Consider the following 12,157-nt stretch of genomic DNA (forward strand, 5'->3'; position numbering starts at 1 on the left):
AAGTTGATAATGAGAGGATTCACAAGAACAACATATGCATCTGAGGTTTTGACGGGGGACGAAAGACTCTGTTGGCGACATCATGCTCGAGTTGACAATAAGACTAGTCGAATTCACCATAGAGTTCCAGGTACTGAATGTCACTGTTTCTTACAATTTGCTGTTGGGTAGGCCTTGGATATATGTTACCAAGGCGGTTCCGTCCACTTTACATCAGATGGTGAAGTTCGAATGGGATAGACAAGAAATCGTCGTGCATGGCGATGAGAATTTATGTGCTTTCAATGATACGTCTGTCCTGTTTATTGAAGCTGAAGAGGATAAGGGGTCGTGGGTCTATCAAATGTTTGAGACGGTGTTAGTTGAAAAAGTTCCGGAAGGGGAATATATCCCAGGTCCAAAGTTAGCGTCTGCAATCGTCATGGTAGCAACTGAGATGTTGAAAAATGGTTTTATGCCGGTCAAGGGTCTGGGTGCATCTCTGCAAGGTATCGTGCAACCAGTGTCCTTGCGTGAAAATTTGGGCACATTTAGTCTGGGGTTCAAGCCTACAGGGGATGATGTGAAGAAGACTCGAAAGCTGAAAAAGAAGGCATGGTCGCTCCCTAAGCCAGTCCCACGTCTCTCTAGGTCTTTCATCAAGGCAGGGGTTGTGAAGCGTCCAGTGTCAACAGTTCCAAGGCATGTGGTTGATTTTGATGAGGAATTGGTTAAAAGGTTCCAAAGTCTATTTGATGAGGTGAACATGGTAGAAATTGGGGAAGGTTCCAGCAAAATGAATGTATAGTTTATTGGGCCAAAAGTGAAGATTAACAATTGGGATGCCACTCCTCTCCCTACCCGGAAGGAGTTTTGGTAGTTTGCTTTTTTTTCCTTTCAGTTTATCTGGATTATTCTAGGGTTGTAATTCAAATTTTTATTTTCCGTCTATTTTGATGTACAAACCCTTCTATCCTTTATTTTAATGAAATGCAATTTCCCTTTTCCATTACCCCTGATAGTGTCATTTTCTCTTCTTTCTTTGTACAGTTCTTTTTATGCTGGTTTCAATGACATGACATGCATGAGGAATCTTCAGCCAAGTCTTAAAAGCCAATCTAACTCTGAAATAATAATCCAAGAGATAGAGTGTGATGATGAAATAGAATATGATGAAGAGGAAGCATTTGAGGAAATTAGTAAAGAGCTAAGTCACTCTGAAGAGAAACCCAAGCCTAATTTGAATGAAACTGAAGCAATCAATTTAGGGGATCCAGATAAAATCAGGGAGACCAAGATAAGTGTACACTTGGAACCACAAATCACGGAGGAAATAATCAAAGCGCTGTTCGAATATAAAGATATTTTTGCATGGTCATACGACGATATGCCGGGTCTAAGTACTGACTTGGTGGTTCACAAATTGCCCACTGACCCCACATTCCTTCCTGTTAAGCAGAAGTTGAGAAAGTTCAAAACTGACATGAGTGTGAAGATCAAGGAGGAAATCACAAAGCAGTTGAATGCAAAGGTCATTCGAGCCACGCGATACCCCACTTGGTTAGCTAATGTTGTGCCAGTGCCAAAGAAGGACGGCAAGACCAGGGTGTGCGTTGATTACCACGATCTGAACAAAGCAAGTCCAAAGGATAATTTTCCATTGCCAAATATCCACATTTTGATTGACAAATGCGCCAAACATGAAATCGGTTCTTTTGTGGATTGCTATGCGGGATACCACCAGATTTTGATGGAAGAAGAAGATGCAGAAAAGACAGCATTCATCACACCATGGGGAAATTATTGCTACTAGGTAATGCCATTTGGTTTGAAAAATGCCGAGGCAAATTACATGAGGGCAATGACTACTGTGTTCCATGGCATGATACACAAGGAAATTGAGGTTTATGTGGATGATATGATCATAAACACAAAGCAACAGGCCGACCATGCCGGAGATTTGAGGAAGTTTTTCCAGAGGCTCCGCAGGTACAATCTTAAGCTCACCCTGCCAAGTGTGTATTTGGTGTTCCATTCGGAAAACTTTTGGGATTTATAGTTAGTCGTCGAGGCATTGAGTTGGACCCATCAAAGATCAAGGCTATCTAAGAATTGCCACCTCCAAGGAACAAGACTGAGGTGATGAGTCTGCTCGTACGTTTAAACTACATCAACATGTTTATTGCTCAACTCACAACAACTTGTGAGCCCATATTTAAGTTGTTGAAGAAGGATGTTATGGTCAAATGGACTGATGAGTGCTAGGAGGCATTTGATAATATCAAGGGATACTTGTTAAACCCACCTGTGCTGGTCCCGCCGATACCTGGAAGGCCTTTAATTCTTTATTTGACAGTCTTAGACAATTCGTTCAGCTGTGTGTTGGATCAACATGACATCACTAGCAGGAAGGAGCAAGCCATATATTATCTCAGCAAGAATTTCACATCCTATGAGGTTAAGTATACTCCCCTTGAAAGGACATGTTGCGCCCTGACTTGGGTGGCACAAAAGTTGAAGCATTATCTGTCGTCATACACTACTTACCTCATTTCTCGCCTGGATCCTCTAAAGTATATCTTTCAGAAGCCTATGCCCACAAGAAGACTTGCAAAGTGGAAGATTTTGCTCACAGAGTTTGACATCATCTATGTGACTCGGACCGTGATGAAAGCCCAAGCATTGGCCGATCATTTGGCCGAGAATCTGATGGATGAAGAATATGAAAATTAAGAATGTATTTTCGCGATGAAGAGATTATGCATATTGACGAGGTGGATCAGGTCGAAAAACTAGATTGGAAACTTTTCTTTGATGGAGCCGCTAACATGAAAGGTGTCAGAATAAGGGTTGTGCTTATTTCTAAAACAGGGCATCACTACCCTGTTACAGCCCAGCTTCGTTTCTATTGTACCAACAACATGGCTAAGTACGAGGCATGAATTTTGGGATTGAGGTTAGAAGTAGATATGGGAGTTTAGTAAGTCTTGGTATTGGGAGACTCGGACCTTTTGGTGCACCAGATTTAAGGAGAATGGGAGACTTGGGATTTAAAGCTCATATCGTACCAGCAATGTTTGCATGATCTTTGTCAACGATTTCGATCAATAGAATTCAAGCATATCAAAGGATCCATAATGAGGTTGCCGATGATTTGGCTACCTTAGCATCAATGTTGAACCGTGGTTCCATGATATCAGGGAATACATTAGGATGAGGTATATCTGGTACAAGCCACAGGGGATCAAAAGAGAATAATTCGGCGTTTGGCTAGTGGATTTTTCTTGAGCGGGAGAATTTTGTACAAAAGAACTCCAGACCTTGGGTTGTTGAGGTGCATAGATGCTAAGCAATCCACAACTATAATGACTAAAGTACATTCCGGAGTTTGCGGGCCGCATATGAGTGGGTATGTTCTGGCAAAGAAAATTCTTAGAGCAGGGTATTACTGGCTCACAATGGAGAGAGATTGCATCAGCTTTGTGTGCAAGTATCATCAACGCCAAGTACACGGAGACTTGATCCATTCTCCGCCATCTGAGTTGCATACAATGTATACACTATGGCCTTTGTTTCGTGGGGCATGGATGTCATTGGACCAATTGAGCCCGCGACATCAAATGGACACAGGTTCATTCTGGTGGACATTGACTACTTCAATAAGTGGGTTGAAGCTAAAACTTTCAAATCTATGACCAAGAAGGCAGTGGTCGGTTTTGTTCATTCAAATATCATTTGTCGGTTCGGAATCCCAAAGGTAATCATCACAGACAATGGTGCTAATCTTAACAGTCATTTTATGAAAGAAGTATGTCAACAGTTTAAAATTACGCATCGAAATTCCACTCCATACCGCCCCAAGGCGAATGGAGCAGTCAAGGCAGCCAACAAGAACATAAAGTAGATACTTCGAAAAACGGTGCAAGGTTCCAGGCAATGTCATGAAAAGTTGCCCTTTGCTTTGCTGGGTTATCGCACTACTGTTCGCACTTCAGTATGTGCAACTCCTTATTTGTTGGTATATGGTACTGAAGCAGTGATACCCGCGGAAGTTGAAATTTCATCCCTTCGGATTGTTGCTAAAACCGAAATTGATGATGATGAGTGGGTCAAAACCCGTTTGGAGCAATTAAGTCTGATTGATGAGGGCTCAATTGTGTTCCGTACCCTCTAGAGGCAAATAGTCATTAGAGAATGTGACCCGTTTAGACTCAAATATCTTATTGACAATCTTCTCCACATGGTTCATAGCGATTTTGTCGGGGACATGAGCTTCGTTCAAAATCTTCATCAAGGCCCGGTGATGCTCATCTGAATGGATCAACAATGATAACAGGGAAATCTGAGTAGGAGTCTTTCTCAATTGTTCTATGACGGAGTAATCTTGTACCTTCATTTTTCTTAAAAACTCCTCCGCCTCTTCTTTAGTGACCGGCTTCTTCACTAGAACTGGATTGTCTCTAAATGTTTTAGCTTTCCTTAACTCTTCCGGGGCAAAGCATCTCCCCGAACAAGTTAAACCCTGGGCCTCAGTGACTTCTTCTTTCACTTCTTTCCCCTTATAGGTCACTATCACTCGCTCATAACTCTATGGGACAGTCTTGGTGTCAGCTACCGGTAGCTGGGTCACAGGTTTGATAATGATAGGGTCTGTGCAAGCACCTTCTACAATTATGACTCGTTTACTTGCAACCCCCGGTATGATCACCTTTGGCTTTTCTTACCTTGCTACAACATCACTTGGGGACCTCTTTTCAATTACAATAACTGGCTTATCATTTGGCATGCTCAACTTGTCCACCAATTCTTCAACTATCAAAGAGGTTGATTTTGTGACAACCCGGTCCTTGGCCGACTTACTTTCACTAGACCAGATCATCATGACAGATTGTGAAGGCTTCTTGGGCTTCCCATCTTTGTGCCCTATATCAATCATATGCATTTCAGCATGGCCGGCAATGGAATCTGATTGATGTTGGGTGCTTTTGGGCTCTGGACCACAATCTGGTTCGTATAAATGGGCTCTTGGATGGCGTTCTTCAAGTGACAACATTTTTCTATGTCGTGCCCTGGAGTATCAGAACAGTACATACATTTGAGAGAATAGTCTAGGTTCTTTAGATGCGGGTTTGGTAGGTTTTACTCAATAGGCCTCAGAACATCCAACTGCCTCAATCTTTGAAATAAGCTGGTATAAGATTCCCCAAGCGGGGTGAAGGTTTTCTTTCGTTGCAACCTTTCATTCCTGAATTCTGGCTTGGCTCGAAAATTTGGACCAGTGGGGTTTCGGTATGTTTGTAGTGGTGGGTAAGGGTTTCGTGGGGCTAGTGCATTCCATTGCGGGTGAGGAGGGGGTTGAGCATATGACTGTGCATGATGGACATGATATTGGAGTGGCCTGACGGAGTATTGAGGCTCTGGTGGTGGGAAGTAGTGCTGGGGTAGACTATATAGAGTTGGGGTATAGGTTTGAAGCTGGGTCGAGGTTGGGTGTAGTGGGTAGGAGAATCCCCTGGTTCGTGCCATGATCCTGAAACGACCATAGCGATATCCTATTTCTTCTTTTTCCCAAGAATGCCTCCGGTGCCATTCTGGATTGCCTGCGTAGTTGCTTTAATGGCAGAGTAGCTCATGATCTTGCTTGACTTGAGCCCTTCCTCTACCATACCTCCCATTTTTACTACTTCATTGAAGGACTTACCTATGGCCGAGATCAAATGACCAAAGTAAGTAGGCTCCAAGGCCTGAAGAAAGTATTCCACCATCTCGTTCTTCTCCATTTGAGGGTTAACCCTTGCTGCCTGTTCTCTCCAGAGAAAACTGTATTCCCTGAAACTTTCACTAGGCTTCTTCTCAATCTTAGTCAAAGACAAACGATCTAGAACGATCTCGATATTGTATTGGAAATGACGAGCGAATGCTTGGGACAAATCATCCCAGGTATACCATCTATTGTGATCCTGACGAGTGTACCACTCTAATGCTGCGCCACCCAGACTCTGGCTAAAGTATGCCATTAACAACTCATCTTTCCCACCGGCTCCTCTTATTTTACTGTAGAATCCCCTTAAGTGGGCCACGAGATCTATGTGCCCGTCATACAAGTCAAACTTGGGCATTTTGAACCCAACAGGTAGATGTACGTCAGGGAACAAACATAGATCTTTGTAGGATACACTTACTTGACCTCCCAACCCTTGAATGTTTTTGAGCAATTGTTCCAAGATTCTCACCTTCCTAAACATCTCCTCCTGTTCTGGGTTTTTAGGTGGTTTCTCAGTCTCAACGGGGAGGTCGAAATGAGGAGTGTATGAGTAATGATCTGGGGCCTTGAAAGTAGGATCTGGGGGATAGTACTTATTATCTTAGGTCTGGAATAATGACTCGCTGGAAAATCGATGGAGTGTAGCTGGTGGAGGTGCTACGAAAAAGGGGTATCTGGTGAGGGGGTATGGTGTTGTTTTGGCTGGTAGAGCTTGTATGGTTTTGGAAGTGGTGCCATGATAGTAGTGGTAAGCGGTGAAGTTTGGTGCATGTTGCGGGTATGAATCTGTAGTGGGAGGTTCTTGGGACTGAGCCAGCAGTAGGATGAAAGCGGGGTTGGCGAGGTATGATGGCGGGGGATGTCCTTTCATTCATGCCTGGTACATCTTTGCCATTTGGTGTTTCAACTTATGTAACTCCTCTTTCAGACCCGATTCAGTTTCCTCCACCTCCCTCAGTGGATCAATAATGCTTGCATCCAGTTCTTGGCCAGTCATGATCAACTTGTCTTTGGACCTAGTGTTGTACAGGTGAGTTGCCAAAAGGCCACACAAACTAACCACCTTCATGTACTTAATGACAACAGTGTACTTGTCAGTGTTAAAGATTTAACAGATAGGCAACCGCACATTTGGGATGCAATGCACCCAGATAGTTAAAGCTTCTATCGTGCATTTGAATGGCTGCATGCTTCATCCCTGCTTTTAACTAACTCTTCACATTTTGCTCTCTCTCTCATTTCTTCTTTTTTTTTTCTTTTCTTTTTGTTCTAATCCCTCTTTGATCACTATTGGCCTTTCCCACTTGTTTTTGTTACTTCCCTTTTATTTTGCGCTCGTTTTCTCTCTTGTTTTGCCATTACTTCCTTCCACTCAATTTTCTTTTCTTTTATTCCCTTTCCATTTTTCTCTTTTTTTTTCTCTTTTTCAGTTTTCCTTATTTTAGGGTTATGATCGAATCCTATGGGGATTACCCACGTATCATGATGCCACATGAATCAGATCATTACGTAGTTCAGGGGACAAGTGCGAAATAAAAGAAAGATACATTTTTTGGGTTTTTCAAATTTTCATAAAATAAATAAATAAAACATCCTGATTACAATGACTTCCCCTATAGATTCAAACATAAAAACTGATAGACTCAACAAGTGGACTCCAAAAAAAACTGAAAATATAGACTCGAAATGAACTAACAAACTCTAAGAAAAACTGACAATACAAACTTGAACAAATAAAATCAAGAATACATAAGTGCTTCAACTACTTCTCCAGGGGCCTGCGGGACATCAAACGGTCTCGTTGCGGGCGTATGCGCCATATCTTCTTGGAGGCAAAATAGGTCATCTATGATCTACCGGACAAAAATCATAATGGAAGCGAAGAACATGGACCTGGTCATGTCTTCACATTCGTTGCACTTCATCATAATGTAGTCCGCAATCCTCATAACCCTTTCCTTGATAATACCCTTCTCTCATAGCAACCGTCCGATCTGCTGAGATCTAGCCACCAAAACTTGTTCGGTTGTATGACTTTGCTTTTGAAGCTGCTGCGGGTCTTTTTCTAGCTGCGACATCAGGGCATAGCAGTTTTCTCTTTCTATTTCGAAGCTCTTTGTTTGTTTGGCCATCTCATTCTCGAGGGTAGTTAGATTTTTCTTCAAGTTGGTGGATTCTCCCTCATATTTCCTTTTCAATTACTGGACAAACTCTGCCCGTCCCTCTACGTTCTTCGCTAACTGTGCCCAGGATCTCGCCAGACTACCCTTGGATTTTCCAAATCATCCTCGTACTCAGCTATTTTCCTCCTAAGACCATTTATAAGTCTTTCATCCTTTCGGCTCCTTTCCTGATTCTCAGCAGCTATCTTTAATTTTTGGATTTGGGCTTGAAGGGCTTTATTTTCTTGGGCCAACTTTTTCTTCTCCCCTTCATCAGCAGCGGCCTGTACACTTTTGTCAAAATTAAGATCTCTAATTTTCCCCTTCAATTTGCTTATTGTGGCTCTATAGCTTGTCTCTTTTGCCAACCAATCCAATTGCTCTTGTGCCCCATTAGTGAATTGTTGAACATGAGGTCTTTTGGCGGGCCGTTCGGGCTTTTGATAGACTTGAGACCTTTTACCATACCAAGTTGTGTGACTAGACTCCAACTCGCCTTTGGATAGATCCCGTACTGAGTCTTTGGCTCCAGGAACCTACACTGATGCCAAATTCGGCGCACCTTTTCTTCTGAGAATACAGCTTTTGGCCCTAGTTCAATGACTTGTCGACTCAAATCTTCATCATGTGGGATTGTTTGGTACCTGCCTAGCTGGCGCAGAACCCTGTGTGGGGCATAAGGCTGAATGCTCCGGAGACCCATTAATAGAAGAAAGCACACTTCGGCCGGCATGTAAATGACTTCAGTAACCGGGAGCCACTCGAATGTCCACTCAATTTTGCTTGCGGTCAGAGAGCTCAAATGGGCAAACCATGCATCCGTACCTTCCGAAAACTCATGACCCTCCACCCGATTTTCATGTTCTTCAATGCATTTAAGACTGGTCATACCATAGTTCATGTACCCCGGACGATGACAGAGATGTTCTTCCATCCAAAGTTGTAAGAGCATGTTGCAACCTTTAAAAAAAATTCCCCCTCCTCGGCAAACAGTTAGAGCTTGATAAATCTCAGCTAGGATCATCTGTACAATGGTGCCATTAGCCTTTTTAGTCATGAAGTCGGCTATTCCCACAAGCCCCAACTCTATATTTCCATCCTTTCTTGGGCAAATTAAGATGCCCGGGAATGTCACTATAAAAGCCAGTACCCGTCGGGCTTCCCATTTACCTATGTTCCCTGAATGAGTTAGACCGGTATCTGGAGCCTCAAAACTATGGGGATCCCCGTAACGTCGGTACAAGAAGTAGAATGTGTAGATTCCCTCAACCAAATTTCCGTCTTTAACTTCCCGACTAATACTTAGAAGATCCAAAAAATTATTAGGAGTCACCGTTCTAGGTGCCACTAGGTATTGATTTCTGAGATTCCCACTAAAACCAGCATAGCCCGCTATTTCCTCAAGCGTAGGGGTTAGCTCAAAACCAGCAAAATGGAACACATTATGCGTCGGGTCCCAAAAAGGTATCAATGCCTCAATTATATCCAACCTCGGCTTAATCTTCAAAAGACTGATGAGACCGCCTAAAGCTTTTATCACAGTATCTCTGCTGACTTTCCCTAAATCATTCCACCACATATGGAGTTCTAACGGGATTTTCTCGAGGACTATGAAAGATTCATTTTCAATAGTCCTCATCCTGCACATTTATTTAAAGTGATCGGTTAAAAGACCATGATTTATTTTGACTCAAGAGAAAATTATCAATTTTTAAAAATTGCAATTTAAAACAAAACACCTTTGAAAATACGGCCCTTCAGCACCTCAGGAAAGAAGATTTTAGGGCTATGTTTGCTAATCGACCAAATATTTGAAAGAGGACCATAGGTGACTATTCTTGCAAAAACAGTCTTCCGGCGCCCCTTGGGGAATTTTGGCTATTTTAAACAAGAACGACATCACCTAATTTTATTTATGACAAAATAACAACACTTCATATTTTTGGGTTATTTTTGCGAAAATGGAATTGGATCCGGTAAGGGTTGCCTACATATCCCACATCCGGTGAGAATCAAACTTGTGTAGTTCGGTCGATTTTGACGCAACAGAAAAACATAAACATTTTGAAATAGCTTTTCCCATTTTTTCAAAAATTTCGGCAGAGTTTCGGGATATTTGGACACCAAGGTTTTTCACAGGCGGGTAATTTCCTCTCTCTTGCCTCAATTTGGTTTTTCTCAATTTTTCTTCCCTATTCTAGAAGCCGGTCAGCATGATTTTTGAGTCAAATAAATGTGCAAATATCAAGTAAAATGCATCAGGATGGTCTTTTGATTTCGGGTACACCTGTCCTAGACGGACCCAACCCCTGTGTTGAGTCCCCAAAGTCAAATGCACGTGATGCAAACAAGCGTTCCTACTAGGCATCCGGCATGAGGCTGTGTTATACTATATTTAAAACCTGAGTTTATTTGTTCTAGACCTAGCTTACCCGAGCGGACAGCTCGAGCCGGGAGGAGTGGGGCAGCGTACCGGGAATACAGAAGCTTCACCGGCTTTGCAACTTGTCTGAACCTCGTTCTAAAATTGGGATATGACTCTAACAGAAGAGAAGCTACACGAAGTGCAACCTTCCTAGATGATTTAGAAGACTCAGAGAGAGGAGGGTTTAGTAACAATTTATAAATAGAAGTTCTGGGTTCTTTTCCCCAGCAGAGTCACCAGAGTTGTCACAACTCCTCTTTACTACCCCCAGAAGGGGTATAAGGGAGATTTTTTCCAATTAAATGATAATCGAAATGAGATTATTTATTTAATATCATAGTCGCCACTTGGATAATTTATGGTGTCCCAAGTCACCGGTTTAAAATTCTAAATCGAGGAAGTTTGACTCTTATGTATGGTCTGCGAACACAAAAATCCGGATAAGAAATTCTGTTAACCCGGGAGAAGGTGTTAGGCATTCCCGGATTTCGTGGTTCGAGCACGGTCGTTTAACTATTAATAATTGACCTATTATCTGATTAACTACACATTTTTAAAACCTATAATTCATTTTTAGCTTTTTAACCACTTTTAGTGTTTGAGGAAGTATTTCAAGGTTATTTAAAACACATCGTAAGTCACGCTACATGAAATGCACCCGTGGTTCACAAAACGTTTTATTTATCCTTGTTGGAAATTAGAATGGGGTCACATGAAATGTACACCCGGGTTTTAGTAATTACAAATCACAACTACGTCACGGGAACCACTACACATAGCCATGATAATTATCTAATTAACGCGCCTAAAGCGAACTACGAAATTCATTCTTTTAGTATCTAAGTTACAAAATTAATATGAGGGCCATAGGTGATCTATTTAAGATGGAACACCTCACTCCATTTTTAAAGAACTGCACTTAATTGAGATAGCCTTATGATATCCTAATCTAGAATTGATACAAATTTAATGGGCAACTATAGTAGCAAAGAGTTTGAAGTACATGGTTGGGCCCTTAATTATTCGAAGCCCGATTTTGGGTTTGAGCTTAAACCAAGAAAATTATTCAAAGAGGGAAAAATTGGACTCAAGAGAATTAGCCCCAGAAAAGTGACCGGGCATATGCTTCTCCATTCCAAAAAGGTTTGTTGGTTTAGGCCCGATAGCACTCAAAGCGGGCTGTTTTCTTATGAAGCCCAGACAATTCACATTGCAAGATTTAATAAAGCCCATTAGTATACAGATAAGTGATATGTTAGCCCAAACATCACAATACTTAGCTAGACATGTTATACATCTTTTAAACAAATTGTTCTACTATTACTACACTATATATATATATATATATATATATATATATATATATATATATATATATATATATATATATATATATATATGAAGATTTAAAACTATTACCAATTTATTGCTGAATTCACACATGTAATTATCCGAACAGTATTGAAACTCTAAACTCTCATATTGAATATATACAATGGTGACGATGGATCCTAAATAAATCCAGGTGTTCAAAGCTAGTAGCTAAACCAATGAAATCATGATACGAATTAAAACCTGGACTAAATCCTTAATACTAACCTAAACAATTTTAAACAAAATCAAACAAGAGATGCTCATCATCTAACCCCAATCCATGCTACATGAAGTTTAAACAATATGCTTAACCAAGGACTTTCTAGCCAAATCACAAACTAACATAATAAGCTAAAATCCTAAACTAACCTTGACAATGATATACAACATCAGTAGTATGAATGAATGAAGAGAACACATAAAATAAAACTAAACTTAATACAGCAATTGGAT

Source organism: Nicotiana sylvestris, chromosome 3, assembly GCF_000393655.2.
Source record: "Nicotiana sylvestris chromosome 3, ASM39365v2, whole genome shotgun sequence".
Lineage (NCBI taxonomy): Eukaryota > Viridiplantae > Streptophyta > Magnoliopsida > Solanales > Solanaceae > Nicotiana > Nicotiana sylvestris.